The sequence below is a fragment of the Siphateles boraxobius genome, unplaced genomic scaffold (assembly GCF_051911475.1).
Source record: "Siphateles boraxobius isolate OS27281-9 unplaced genomic scaffold, OSU_SipBor_1 30, whole genome shotgun sequence".
NCBI classification, from domain to species: Eukaryota; Metazoa; Chordata; class Actinopteri; order Cypriniformes; family Leuciscidae; genus Siphateles; species Siphateles boraxobius.
This window is the reverse complement of record NW_027508920.1, coordinates 14,703,256-14,717,869: the sequence shown is the minus strand read 5'-3', so window position 1 is coordinate 14,717,869 and position 14,614 is coordinate 14,703,256.

Here is a 14,614-nt window from a genome sequence, read left to right as displayed (position 1 = left end):
GGTGAGTAAGTCTCGCAGCACTCCCCATCATCCGGCCGGCAACAGTCAATGTGAGAGGTTCAATCGAACATTACACAACTTGCTGCGAACTTTGTCCCCTGAGAGAAAGAGAGATTGGGCATCCTGTTTACTACAAGTTCTGTTTTGTTATAATACTACTCCGCATCAGGCCACGGGAGAGTCCCCATATTTCCTCATGCAGGAGCCCAGGTTGCCCATTGACTTTTTGCTCGGTAGAGTACAAGAGCCAGTTGCAGGTAGAGTGCATCAGTGGGTTGAGGAGCACCAAGCACGTTTAAGGGTTGCTTTTGAGGGTGCACGGGATAGGCTGTAGGTGGCCGCAAACCGGCCTAAGGTTGAACGTGATCGGCGGGTCAAGGAACTGCCGTTGTATGAAGGTCAGTTGGTTTACCTGCGTGATCACGGGGTCCGGGGTCGTCATAAGATACATGATCTGTGGTGTTCAACTTTATATCGGGTTGTTAAGGCCCCACCGTTGGGTGGATCTGTGTATACGGAAGCTCCAGAGCAGGATCGGGAGAAGGTACGGCACGTCCATCGTTCATCTTTGAAACCCAGAGCCCAGGGAGAGGTGGCACTCCACCTCCCTGAGGTTCGGGTTGAATCGCCAGTTGTGGTTGCAATTGAGGCGGAGGGACCAATAGAAGGAGACCTGGTTTATGTGGTATCAGGAGTTCCCACAGTAGAGCAGGGGGTTACTTTGAGTAGGTCTCCTTTGAGGCTGGTAGATGTTCCCGTTTCCGGTACAGTTGATTCAGCAGAGGTTGAGGTCAGTGATGGTGGCACGAGTCCTTTACCGGTACCTGGACCTACTGAAGGAGGTCCAGATGACCAGCTTGAGGTAACCCTGCGTAGATGAAGACGAATTGGGGGAGGACTACATTCTAATGTGCATCACTTGCCGCAAGCGGTAGGAAGGGAGGCAAGATCTAGTAGTCCTCTTGCATCAGCATCCAACTCCATCGGAGCCGTATTTAGACCTTGGTGTTAGATTTGTCATCAGATGGTACACTTGGAAGGATGGATCCTCGTCGGGACGACGACAACAAAAGGGGGGGGGTGGATTGTCGCAGTTGTTAGTAATTGCCGTTGGCATAATGACGGGGCAGGTTTATTTCGCATGATTTAGTAGACTATAAAAGCAGCGCGGTAGTGTCTTTGGGATGTACGTAGACTGTATTTCTACGTGTTGATCTTGAGTAAAGTTTTTATTTACGTATCTGGCTCCTTTCCCTATAGTGTGGACTGAGGACTCCGGTGATACATTATAGCGACGTGCGTTGCAATAGGATGTTTTAGTGCCGCAAGTTCAAACCGGTAGGGTTGGTTTATTATTACTCGTGTTGTTATGGTGTGGGTTAATTCATCTTTTCCTTATCTTTCCGTGATATGACAGAATGCGGGACGTTGCAGTGGGCTTTCTGTTGGCTGTTCCCTTTTGCTGGTGCTGCTTTCTTTGTTGCTGTTCGTATGGTTTGGATTTGGGCGGATAAATCCTCGCATGACGACGCTTGAAGCGTGCTGAATCTCCCTCAGCAGGGTGCTGCAGTATAGACCGTCGGATCGACTGCACCTTGCCGGTGATCAGTGCTCACGTGCTGTTGCGTGGCGTTTTGCCGATATTATGTGTGAGTTCCGAAGCTGGACACTTTAAACGTCTGCTGGAGTGGCCGCCTGGTGTGTCGCAGATTCAGCAACGTAACTCGCTCTCTCTTCCTCCACAATTCCTCGAAACCGTTTGACCATTACTAGCCATTCACTAGCCAGTGTCGAGATGGAAAGTGCTTTTGTGTTTTAATGTTTCCCTTTAATTGGTGTATTTCTTTATTCTGTTTATTTATGATATCTGTGAATGAGACCTGGTAGAATTTAAACGGTTGATTCATTCTGGCGAATTATTTTTCTTTATTTGTGCTAGTTACGTCTCTGTGAATTTGTTTATTTAACATCCTGAGCCTGGTTGGCTCGGCTTTGTGTATGTTCTTTTTTTGTATCTTCTTTTTGGTGAATACTTTTTTACTATTATTTTCTTGTGGGATAGTTGAGTTTTTTTGTGATCTGGTTAATTGCTTACCCAGTACTTTAACTCAGTCATTAAGCAATCTCTCTTCGACCCAGTTTGTGAATTTACTTAGTTGTGCATTTATTATTTAATTTTGTTTGTTAAGGTTTTGTGTATGTTGTTTATGATTGCATGTTCTTTTCTTTTTGAGTACCAAGTTTTAGGAGAATAAGTGTCTGTTTAATTGGAACTTTCGCTCTCTCTCCAGGGGGGTCGGGGACCCAGACCCGTGTGTGTGTGTGGACGAGCCTTCCTCTCTGTTTGGTGGCGGTTTCCTCTTCCGTGTGCGGTGGTTCACATTTGAGGTGCAGTGTGAGTGCACGTGTGGTTGCCGTGGTTTCTTGAGGATAGGCAGTGGTTCTCAGCCCTTGAGCAGGTGTAGCAGTGTGTCTGTGATATCCTTTTTTTACTTGACTATTGGTACATGCTGTTTAATGGTTGTTAATAAAATTATATTTTTGTACTACACCTCTGTTTCTGATCTTGACTCAGCCGTAACGGAACTTGTGTGCTTTAAATCATTCTGAAAGGCGATTCCCTGGTAATGTTGCCTCTGGGGCGGCGTAGTCGAGCATTTTAGAGGTGTAAATTTGTGTTTCAGTTTACACTCCCCCTATCAAATCATAGAGCTGCCACACACGGTTGGCAGGTGTGGTGGCTAGGATGGTTTAAGTTGTTTCTGGGACATTGCTAAAGTGTTCTGAGTGGTTGCCAGGGTGTTGCTATGTAGTATCTTAAGTGTTGTGGGGGTTGCTTAGGTGTTTAAAGTAGTACTGCCCCAACTCTCTGGAATTCTATTCTCAAACACATTCGCGACCTTCAATCATTACATGATTTCAAAACCCACCTTAAAACATATCTTTTTGCTTCTTGTTTCCCTGATCCCTGACTTTATGATCTGATTCTTTTCATGTTTATCTTTTCAGTTAAATTATGTTAGCTATTCAGTTTATCTGTATTGTTTCTTTGTCTACTGTCATGTTTATTTGTATCATATTGTAAAGCGACCTTGAGTTTGTAGAAAGGCGCTATATAAAATAAACATATTATTATTATTATAGTACTTTTTTTAATGCTGCATTATTATACCAGCATGTAGACATGTAGTGTCTGTCTCTGGTTTAATATAGTTATTGTTCACTGAGTAGATCTTGTACTGACAGCATAAAGAGCCTTTAACACTGACACCTCTCCTGGCCTGTGATGCAGGTTAACAGCAACTCTCTGGATCTGTCTATGGGGCTGTTTGTCATTCAGTAACTGAGCAGTAGGTCTCTTCGATGTCGAGATGTCTCCCCCTTGGGCCACCTGACACTTCCATCCATCCACACGTTATTAATAGGCCTTACATGGTTCGACAGAAGCGCTAACAATCCATCAGGGTGGGGTGTGTGTGTGTGTGTGTGTGTGTGTGTGTGTGTGTGTGTGTGTGTGTGTGTGTGTGTGTGTGTGTGTGTGTGTGTGTGTGTGTGTGTGTGTGTGTGTGTGTGTTTGGAAGGGGTCATTTATTTTAATCTTTCTGTAAAGATAGCCACCATCACATTGCATATGTCCTCTAATCATCCCAAGGCAACTGCCTGGACACAGACTACACATTACTCTCACAATGCATTGTCTGCAAATCTAACCATAAGAAAGAGAAATTAGTCAAATTCGAATAATCTCAATTGTTTGTTATAAACTGCAATAATGTAATGGAGAGCAAAATGCTTCAATATCCTGCTTCTCAGCAATGTATCCTGAAAACTGTGCTCAGATTTACAGATATACTAAAGACTGCAATCACAAGACTTTAATATGAACAAATATTTCCACCGTTATTATTTATTATCCACATTCATTCTAACTGTATGTCAACAACTGCAATACTTTACAATGTTACAAAAGATTTCTAATTTCTATTCAAAGACAAAAAAAGGATCACTTTGTCCACAAAAACAACCATTTTCAACATTGATGATAAAGAATGGCTCCAGTAAGTCTGCATATTAGAATGATTTTTTAAAGGATCATGTGACACTGAAGACTGTAGGAATGATGCTGAAAATTCAGCTTTGCCATCAAATTAATAAATTACATTTTAAAAATTATGAAACTAGAGAACAGTTATTTTAAATTGTAATACAGTTTTTTGGGATTGCTTACACACTAAAATTAAAAGTAGTACAGTATTAGCAAAACCTTACACTCAAGAAGCAAAACATCAGCCCATATTTGCACAACTATAAGCACATTGTCAACCTCACACTTGTTGCAAAACACTAAACACATTTAACATACATTACAAACAAAAATCTGTCATGAAGTCACTTCCTTGCAATACCAAAGCACTGACTGTCAAATTACCGCACCATCCAACCAATTGGTTCAACACAGTCATCAGGTGTGCAAACACTTGTTTGCTTAGTTGTAGACACACCAATCAGGTGTATAAGCACTATAAAAAGAGGCAGGTCTTCAAGCACGATGGAAAGAGTCAGAGAAAGAGTAAGACGAGGAGGAGAACGAGGACGAGGACACGTATGAGAAGGAAGGGGAGGAAGAGTAATCAACAAAGGAGGAATTAAGAGAGGAAGAGGAAGAGATGGAGGCCGAGGTAGAGGAAGAGGAAGAGGAAAACAAGAAAGTGCTCAAAGAGGACCGAATCTGACAAATGAGATCTGCGCAACACTGGTTGACCACGCTGTCCTCCACGGCCTGACGCTGAGGGAGGCTGGACTGCGAGTACAGCCAAATATAAGCCGATACACAGTGGCAAGTGTGATAAGAACATTTTGACTGGAAAATGGGTATTGTAAAAATATCATAATATCAAAAGCATCTGCACGGTTTCAGTAACTGCTTACAGTACTGTATTCTATGTACTATCAGCACTTCTGTTACCTCTTCCTGTGAAATTACTGTACTATTGTATACTGTTTTTTTTCTACATAGGATTGAGGGTCAGGAACGACAAGGGGGAAGGCCTCCTATGTTCACAGAACAGCAAGAGAGGGAGATAGTAAACATGGTTTTCGCCAACAAAGCTATAACACTCAATCACGGGTGACAGCACAGAAGTTATGGAGCTAACTGCGAATAATGTCAACAATAGAAACAGGAAACCGCCAAACCCAGCGATAATAAAACACCGGAAATTTGGGGTATTTCAGACAATTAATAACTCCAAACTAATTTGGGACTCAAGATCTAAACCGAAAGGTATTCTATGTGCACATTTAAATATACGAAGTATCAAGTTAAAAAGTGATCAAGTCCGCCACCTACTTACTGATTCAAAAATGTACTTCTTATGCCTTTCTGAGACATGGCTTAAGGAAACTTCACCCTCTGCAATAATATCTATACCTGGTTATAAAATGTTTCGTAAAGACAGACAGGGTTCCAAGGGAGGGGGGGGGGGGGGTTATGATTTATGCCAAGGACACTTTTAACTGTAATGAAATTCATGTCACAGATGAGAATGATTTGGAATTTATTGGTTTAAAAGTATTTTTGTCACCGCAAATGTCGTTTATTCTTATGGTTATTTATAGACCTCCTTCATCAAATGTAGATTTTTATGAAAAGTTTGATATTTTATTAAAACAACTTAATCCTGCAAAAGAACTTATAATATTAGGTGACCTGAATGTTAATTGGGAAGTTAAGCAAATCAGGAAAAACTTGAAAAAGGTAATGGTTAAATGGATATAGCTCAGGTGATTAAGGGTGCTACGAGAATTACAAACTCTACGAGCACACAAATTGATTTAGCTTTTACAAACAGGCCAGAAAGGATTTTGAAATCATATAATATGCTTACTGGATTGTCTGATCACAATCTCATAATGGTCACCAGAAAATAAAGTAAAAAGCGTTTTAAACCTTTGCCAGCCACAGAATCCTTTAGGATACCAAAGCAGGAACAACAAAACTTCATAGATTCAATCGATGATGTAAACTGGGATGAATTACTCTCTGGCATTAACTTGGACAAGGATTGTTCTCTATTTTCTAATAAATACAGCAAATTATTACACAATTTACACGGAAAATTAGATTACGAGCTAAAAAAAAATGGCCTTCCATGGTTAAATGAATCTGTCCTGAAATTGATGAAAGAACGAGATCATTCCTTGAAGCTGGCTCTAAAATCAGGATATAACAGGCATCAATTTATCACTTTAAGAAATAGAGTAGTGAGAGAAATAAGGAGATCTAAATAAGCTGACTTTTTCATTACTGCTTTGAATAGTGCACATGGAAATTCTAAAATAACCTGGCATTACATAAAAAAACTGACAGGTGAGTCCCACAAAAATGAGACAAAAACAAATGCAAATTGAATTAAATGGAGATTTTTTAACAGAACCCAAGGTAATAGCTGATGCTTTTAACAACTACTTTGTTAAATCGGTAGCAGAAATCTCTAAGAACTTTACAATAAAACAAACAAAAGAACACTTAGTGTCTGCAACACAGTCTTTCATCATAGCAAACATCACTGAGACTAAAGTCATTGACATAATTAAAACACTAAAACCATCTAAGGCCAGGGATGTATTTGGTATGGACACGAACATGCTTAAAGATTCAGGATCCGCTCTATACTCCCATTGCTTCTATTATTACTGTAATCTATCTATCTCCAGTGGTCACTTTCCAAAGGCCTGGAAATCTGCTATTGTTACGCCAGTTTTTAAGACTGGTCTATCTACCTCCGTGAATAACTACCGACCAATAAGCATTCTTCTGGCCATTTCTAAAATTGCAGAAAAATGGGTAGCTGAGCAGACTGTCCAGTACTTAAACAGTAGCTCCCCCTCTTTTTACGCCATGCAGTTTGGTTTCAGGTCCAAACACTCTACTGAAATGGCTACGTGCCTTTTTATTGAGAAAATAAAATCTTCTCTAGACAAGGGGGGAGTAGTAGGGGCGGTATTCTTGGATCTCAAAAAAGCCTTTGATACAGTGAACCACTCAGTTCTAATCAACAAGCTTCCACAATTTAAATTCTCTTGTGATACTGTTAGTTGGTTTGAATCCTACCTGCATGATCGTACACAATCTGTACTAATTAACAACTGCAATTCTGAGTCTCTTAAGCTAACTACCGGGGTTCCTCAAGGCTCAATATTAGGGCCCCTCTTATTTAGCCTTTATGTCAATGACTTGCCTAATGTTTGCTCTGAAGTAGAATGTTTAATGTATGCGAATGACGCTGTTCTATTTGTTCATGGTTGCTCTAAAGACATTGTTGCAGATAAACTCACTAAAGCCATGACTCGTGTTACATCTTGGTTGCAGGAGAACTGCCTGCAGCTAAATATTTCTAAAACTGTAGGTATGTTCTTCAGTAAAACCAATAGAGCTTCAATTAATCCGGATATAACAGTTGCTGGAGAAAAATTACGAATCCTAAATCAATACAAATATCTTGGCTTAGTAATAGATTCACATCTTTCCTTTAAAGCCCATATTGAAAAATTATGCAAAATAATCAAGTTTAATCTTGCAAATTTCCGCTCAATTCGAAATGACATGTCAACCGAAGCTGCACTACTTTATTTACATTCCATGATTTTCAGCCACCTCAATTACTGTTTAACAAGTTGGTCTCAAGCAAGTCAGAGCGCAAAAAGACCTTTGGAAACATTATATAAACAAGCCATTCAAATCATGGACAAAAAACCAAGGCACTATCATCACTGTGCAATTTAAAAAAACACAGCCTTTTAAACTGGGACAGTATTCATAAGATTTTAGATTTGAGTCTTATATACAAAGTGACACATGATTTGGCCCCAGCTCCTCTGGCTGAGTTCATCAGCCAAAGAAACAGCTCAGAGCGTGTCACTCGAAGCTCTGCCAGAGGGGACTGTGTTGTCCCTCTGCGCAGGAGCGCTTTTAGTCGCTCGACCTGGTCAGTGAGGGGCGCCGCTGAATGGAACTCTATACCTGAGGAGGTTAGACAGCTCAACACTTACAAAGCTTTTACAAAAAAAGTGAAAATTTGGCTCATTAACAATTATGTCTGCCAACATTAAAAGCCGAGCCTATTGAGTTGTATTATATATTTAATATACTATAGCCTTTTTGAAAATGTGTTTTTGTGTGTCTTATTATTTTAACAGGTACAGTGTACCCTAAGTTATCTTATAGTGTTATCTATATTGTAGTTATATTGTAGTCAATTTGCCATAGACCTGTAAATGTATTTTCTTGTTTGTATTGTAATGCTTTTTTTTACATCTTGGCCAGGGGACTACAGATGAAAAATAGCCTTTTGGCTAATTCTGGCTTTTTTAACCATGTTTGTTCGTGCGTTTTATGAAATTGCACTGTCCCCTTTTAAATAAACCAATAAATCAAATCAAAAATCAAATCAGCTTCAAGCTAACATTGTCAATAACCACGCCAGTTTCAACAATATCCATCAGGTCTCAACATCAACACTGGCACGCATCCTAAAAAAAAAAAACATATTCAAATGAAGCAAATTTATCGAGTGCCTTTCGAGTGCAATTCCGAAAGGGTGAAACAACTGCGGCATGATTATGCAGAGGTATGTATTCACTTTAGCAGTGTGATCTTGCATACTGTCTCATAAACTTTTACTGTACTGTAATATGTATACTAGATCTACACTGAACTACACAATTTTGCCTGACACTGTTCTTCAGAGAGTTTTACGAATGGATGGAGCATGAGTTCCAGCATGAGTTAATTTACGTAGATGAGGCTGGGTTCAACCTGACGAGAACACAAAGGAGGGAAAGAAACATCATTGGCCACAGGGCTATTGTCAATGTCCCAGGGCAACGTGGGGGTAATATAACACTATAATCTGCAATATAACACTATAATGTGAATAAATACAACAATATAATGTGCAGCCATTACACAGAAGGGTGTCCTCCACCGCCATGCCCATATGGGTCCTTACAACACAGCACTCATACTTACATTCTTGGACCAATTGCACAACATAACAGCAGCAAATCAAATCGATCACATGCAATACATTGTTGTCTGGGACAATGTGTCTTTGCACCGCTCTGCTCTGGTTCAAAACTGGTTTCAGCAACATCCACATTTCACCTTCCTATATCTTCCACCATACTCTCCATTCCTCAACCCTATAGAAGAGTTTTGCTCGGCATGGCGGTGGAAGGTATATGATCGCCGTCTCCAGGCTGAGGTACCCCTCAAACAAGCCATGGAGGAGGCCTGTTACTAGATGGAGGTAGCAGCAATGCAAGGATGGATTCGTCATTCAAGAAGTTTCTTTCCAAGGTGTCTTGCTAATGACAACATTGCCTGCGATGTTGATGAAATTCTCTGGCCAGATCCAGCTAGGCGAAGAGACAATGTCTAGTTTTTGTTATTTTTTTTTTTTTTTTACAGTAAACTTACAGTACAATACGTAAAGTGACATTTTGTTACAGTATTATGAATCTCCATGTCAACATTTTGGGCGTGTTGAGAAATAAATGAGTTTCTTCAGTCTGCAACATTGGTCTTGTGTAGTGTTTGGTGAATTTACATTATATTTGTACTTTGTTGATGCTAGCCTACTCTAATCATTGGGAAGTAGAAGTGCTAAAAGTGTTTTAGGTTTATCACAGCAGAGTGTAACTCGTGCAAACAGAGTATAGTAATGTGAAACGTGTGTGTTTCATATGGTAACAAAGTGTGTTTTTTAAACAGTGTATAGTTTTTACAAGAGTGTTTAATTATGCAAAGGATCTGTAGTGTTTTGCTAAATGGGTGTATGGATGTGCTAATTGTGTGTAGTGTTTTGAAAACACGGCCCAGTTTTGAAAATCGTGCTTAAGCAGTCCAAAAAAAAACTGTAACATTTCACAATATTACTATTTTTACTGTATTTTTGATCCAATAAATGGTGGAGACTTCTTTCAAAAACATAAAAAAATTCTTACCAACCAAAGAAACAAGAACCGCAAAAGCAACAAGAAAATAAGTTGTATGTACACACAAAAATTGACAGTGGACAGTGTTCTCGGTCTTCCCATATCTGCTGCTATTTTGGTCTTATAGGTCTCTCATCTGCGATAGCAGCGGGGAATTGAAATGTGGTTGTAAGTGTGTGTGATAGACAAAACACGGATAGTACAGTCTGTGTGTGTGTGTGTGTGTGTGTGTGTGTGTGTGTGTGTGTGTGTGTGTGTGTGTGTGTGTGTGTGTGTGTGTGTGTGTGTGTGTGTGTGTGTGTGTGTGTGTGTGTGTGTGTGTGTGTGTGTGTGTGTGTGTGTGTGTGTGAGTACTCTTGCGCCAGGTGCTGATGGCTGTTGGGAGGGCAGGGATGAACCGCATGTGTTAGTTAACTGAGATGATTGGGCTGTTATTCATGTGGCCCCTGACAGCCGAGTAGATGATTTATGCTGGAGTCTCAAAGCTGAATGAGCCCCCCTCTAATATGAAACGCTGATCAAAGGAGCTGATGGAAAGACAAGACGAGTAAGAGGGAGAGAAATAGAGAGAACGCTGCTTGCTTTTTCCACTCAGGTTGGCACTTAGTAATCAGAATGCCAACATTTATGTTGATCACTGTCACATTTCTTCAGGTTCTATATGATTATTAAAGTGGAAGATCAACTAGTAGAAAATAGAAAAGTTTCAATCTTGGATGCTGGTAGGTCAATTCACAAAACTGGGTAACAGTATAGTCCACTTTAGACATTCTACTAACTATACGTAACTTTGCAGCTACATGTCAACTAACTGTCATTAGAGTATTAGAATGTCTGCTTAATATCTGCTAACACTTTATTTTGTTGTTCCCCTAACAGATATTCTACTGACTATAAGTAACTTAGCAACTAAAAGTCAACTTGTTCTCCTAACCCGAACACTAAAACCTAACCCTAACCTAACAGTCTACTGACAGTCTACTACAGCCTACTAATACTCTAATGACAGTTAGTTGACATGTGGTTGAAAAGTTACTTATAGTTAGTAGAATGTCTAAAGTGACTATCGAAATAAAGTGTAACCCAAAAATGTTCAAAAGTTTAGAGTCGGTACATTTTTTGTGTGTTAAGAATATTCTCTTATGCTCACAAAGACTGCATTTGTTTGATCAAAATACAGTTAAAAAGTAATATTGTGAAATATGATTACAATTATAACCGTTTTCTATTTTTGAATATAGCCTATTTTAAAATTGAATTAATTACAGTGATGGCAAAGCTGCATTTTCAGCATCATTACTCCAGTCTTCAGTGTCACATGATCCTTCAGAAATCATTCTAACCCTCTATGGCATGGTGTTGCCCTCAGGCAACAAACTACCTTTTTGGACCTCACACCGCCCCTTTAATTTTGACATCACCTGACATGTCTGTTCAATTAAATGAGGGGCTAAAGTGGGTGTGACCTTTTGTATAGGGGTGGCGAAGTTCTTTAATGAAGCAAAGTCTACATAGAAAAAAATTGGGTGAAAGAATTTTTTACCTAAAAAATAAAAAGTCATGCCATAGAGGGCTAATATGCTGATTTTGTGATCATAAAACATTAGTGTCCCTATAATGCTTTTTCGAATATTACCTTTCATGTGGTGTGTAATAGCTGTTTGTGAATGTATAATGTCTGTGAAGTTGTACAGATCAAAGTGCACGACAAATAAAGTTGTCTCCTAAAAGAAAGAATCGATTCTGAACTGCCGAAATGAGTCGTCAGTAATTCCAGGCTCTCAGAAAGGAGGGGTTTAGAGAGACTGAGGCTGAATCCGAAATCGCCCCCCAATACCCTTAAATATGGCGTTATTTGAGGGGACATCCATTTGAAGTGGTGTCTGAAATCATTGTGGACGTTATTGAGTGCACTTATTCAATCCCACATTGCACTGCAATAACGAATGTACAGCCGATGTACGCTCAATGGCAGTCTGAATTCGCTCAGTCCTTTTCATTCACTCCTTCAAGTGAACAATATTAGTTGACTAACATTGGGAATAGTGAATGAATAGCGGATTCAGCCTGGATCTTCGAACAAACCGTTTTTCTGAGAAAATAGATGATGTGTAATGTATATTATGAGAACATTAAACGTTTTTTGACCTTTTAGATGCATGTAAATCCATTGTAGGAGAATGTAGGAACCTTTAAAATAGCATGGGCGCTTGAATTTATTTTTTATTTTTGTGAATTTTTTCAGGATCTTTGATGAATTGAAAGTTCAAAAGAACAGTATTTATTTAAAGTAGAAATATTTTTTAACATTATAAATGTCTTAACTGTCACTTATGATCAATTTTATGTGTAATAAAAAGTGTTAACTTCTTTAAAAAATTGTTGTCAAAACTGTTGAAGGATGTGAAACACCTATTCACCAACTACTGTGTATTGCACAAGATCCATTCATAGAGGCCAAATATTTACATATAGTTTTTTTTTTTTTATCAAGATTATCACACATACCCATGCAAAATGCCAAAAAGAAATAACCTACTTATATGTTACAGTAGCGGTCTTAAACAAAACATTTATTTCTAAAAACATTCACAGATCATTTCATATGCATTCTGCCAAAAACAGGTCTGAAGTGATAATATGTTTTCTCAAAATGAATCACAAACCAAATTCCAATTGTAATCCACTAAAATATTTTGATAAATAATTCAACATTGTTAATTGAATCGAGTGAGAAAATGATCAGTTCGAGCTAAATAAAATGTCAAAGCTAAGAATTCACAACACAACACTTGAACGACTTACTTCATCAAACTGACATCAATTATAATTTGTAACCTTATTACATATTAAGCTCAGGCTTATTAGAAAAACGTAGGCCTATCTGTGGCATCATTTTTTGCAAAGCGCAAAATACGTGACATCGTGCACATTTCACGACAGTTTCAAAGTGAAATGTCCAGTGAGTGGCGCTAAAAGCATTTAGCTTTTTCCAGAACAGATGAACGTGAATATGGCAACATTATATTCCATCTGAGTTTGTACGTTTCACCGCAGTTCTGAATTTAAATGCCCGGTGATTGGCGCTAAAAGCTTATGCTCCATTTTAAAATAGCGTACATCTACACTAAAGCCATTTTAGCTTGTTTTTGAATTATTTTATCTTGACTCGTCTTTCACGAACACAGCTCTTTGCAAGACAAGTAAAACCGACGATATGGAGCTACTGATGCAAACTCCCAAATACATTCATTTATACATCATGCACTATTGTAAAAAATGTCTTGAGGTCATAATTGTGCAAGGAGCAGCGTGAAAACAAGTCTTTGTTATTCCATAATCTGCCCCTGTAATCATAATTGTGTGTGAAAATGATTAAAAGTGCTTGTTTTACTGCCTCTAGTGTTCATTTCTGTTAGAAACTGCAGTGATATGTAGCCTACGTATTTTGCGTTTTGCAAAAATGTTGCCTCAGGTAGGCTACGTTTTTCCACTGAGCCATGTGTTGCATTACTTATGTAGCTTAATGTAGGCTACACTTTCATTAGTGGTCAGAATCGATTTCCAAATGTAGTTTTAGTGAATCACAATGCATCGTGGGTGCATATACAATGGCCCTTTAATACGGTCAAGGGATTTGATTGTTATCCAATCACAGCAAACACATTAATGGAAGGTGAATGTGTGGCCTGTGAGTTACACAAACCATAAGCCCTTCTGGGATTGTCTATGAAGACTACTGAAACATGAACCACTTCAAAAATCACTCCACAATGGTCCTTATCTCCTATAAAATCATACCGTAAATATTTTTATACACCCCTACATACATTTATTATTATATTCATACATAACCTACTGTACAGTAAATACGTGGCATTTCCCATTGGATAGACAGAGCTGGCCATCCACGTGTCCAGTTGCGGTAGTGTGGATTTCCATTACATTGCTCCCACTGGGAGGTTAAAAGCTGTGTGTTTGCCCAGAAAGTTCAGCTTTGTAAAACAATGAGGTGAAGGCTGACTGCTGCAAACTCACACTTGCTCTTATTTGTTCGGACTGTTGTTTTCGGATTACTTTCTCCTGAATTCTCTCTCTCTCTCTCTCTCTCTCTCTCTCTCTCTCTCTCTGACCTTTGAGGTCTTAGTTCAATATTTCAGTATTAAAATGACCCCACACCTCTCAGCAGCATTTGATTTATATATTTTAAATCCTTGACTTTTCATTTATACTTGAATCTGGCTACGTTGTGGCAAATTTATTCAAAATGAATCAAACCCCTGTTTTTCATTTAAGCTTTTTAAAACATTCCTACTAAATATTCACTTTTCTTTTAAATCAATTTAACGTCCAATAAATGACTTCACCTTTATGGACAGATTGGAAGGAAGAGGAGGTGAGGAGTGGTGTTTCTGATTTATCTTCCACAGAGGCTGCAGAACGCTATTTATCTCACTCGTTCCCTCCTCCAGCTCCTAAATACACATCCCCCCAAAAACTGGTCCCTTATCAGCACACAAACCCTAAAAAGAGTGACAGACGCCGTGCAAACACAGTCAAGATGAGGGGTAGACTTTCCCCCGACAGTGATCTGCAGACAGCCCTGCTTTTCCTC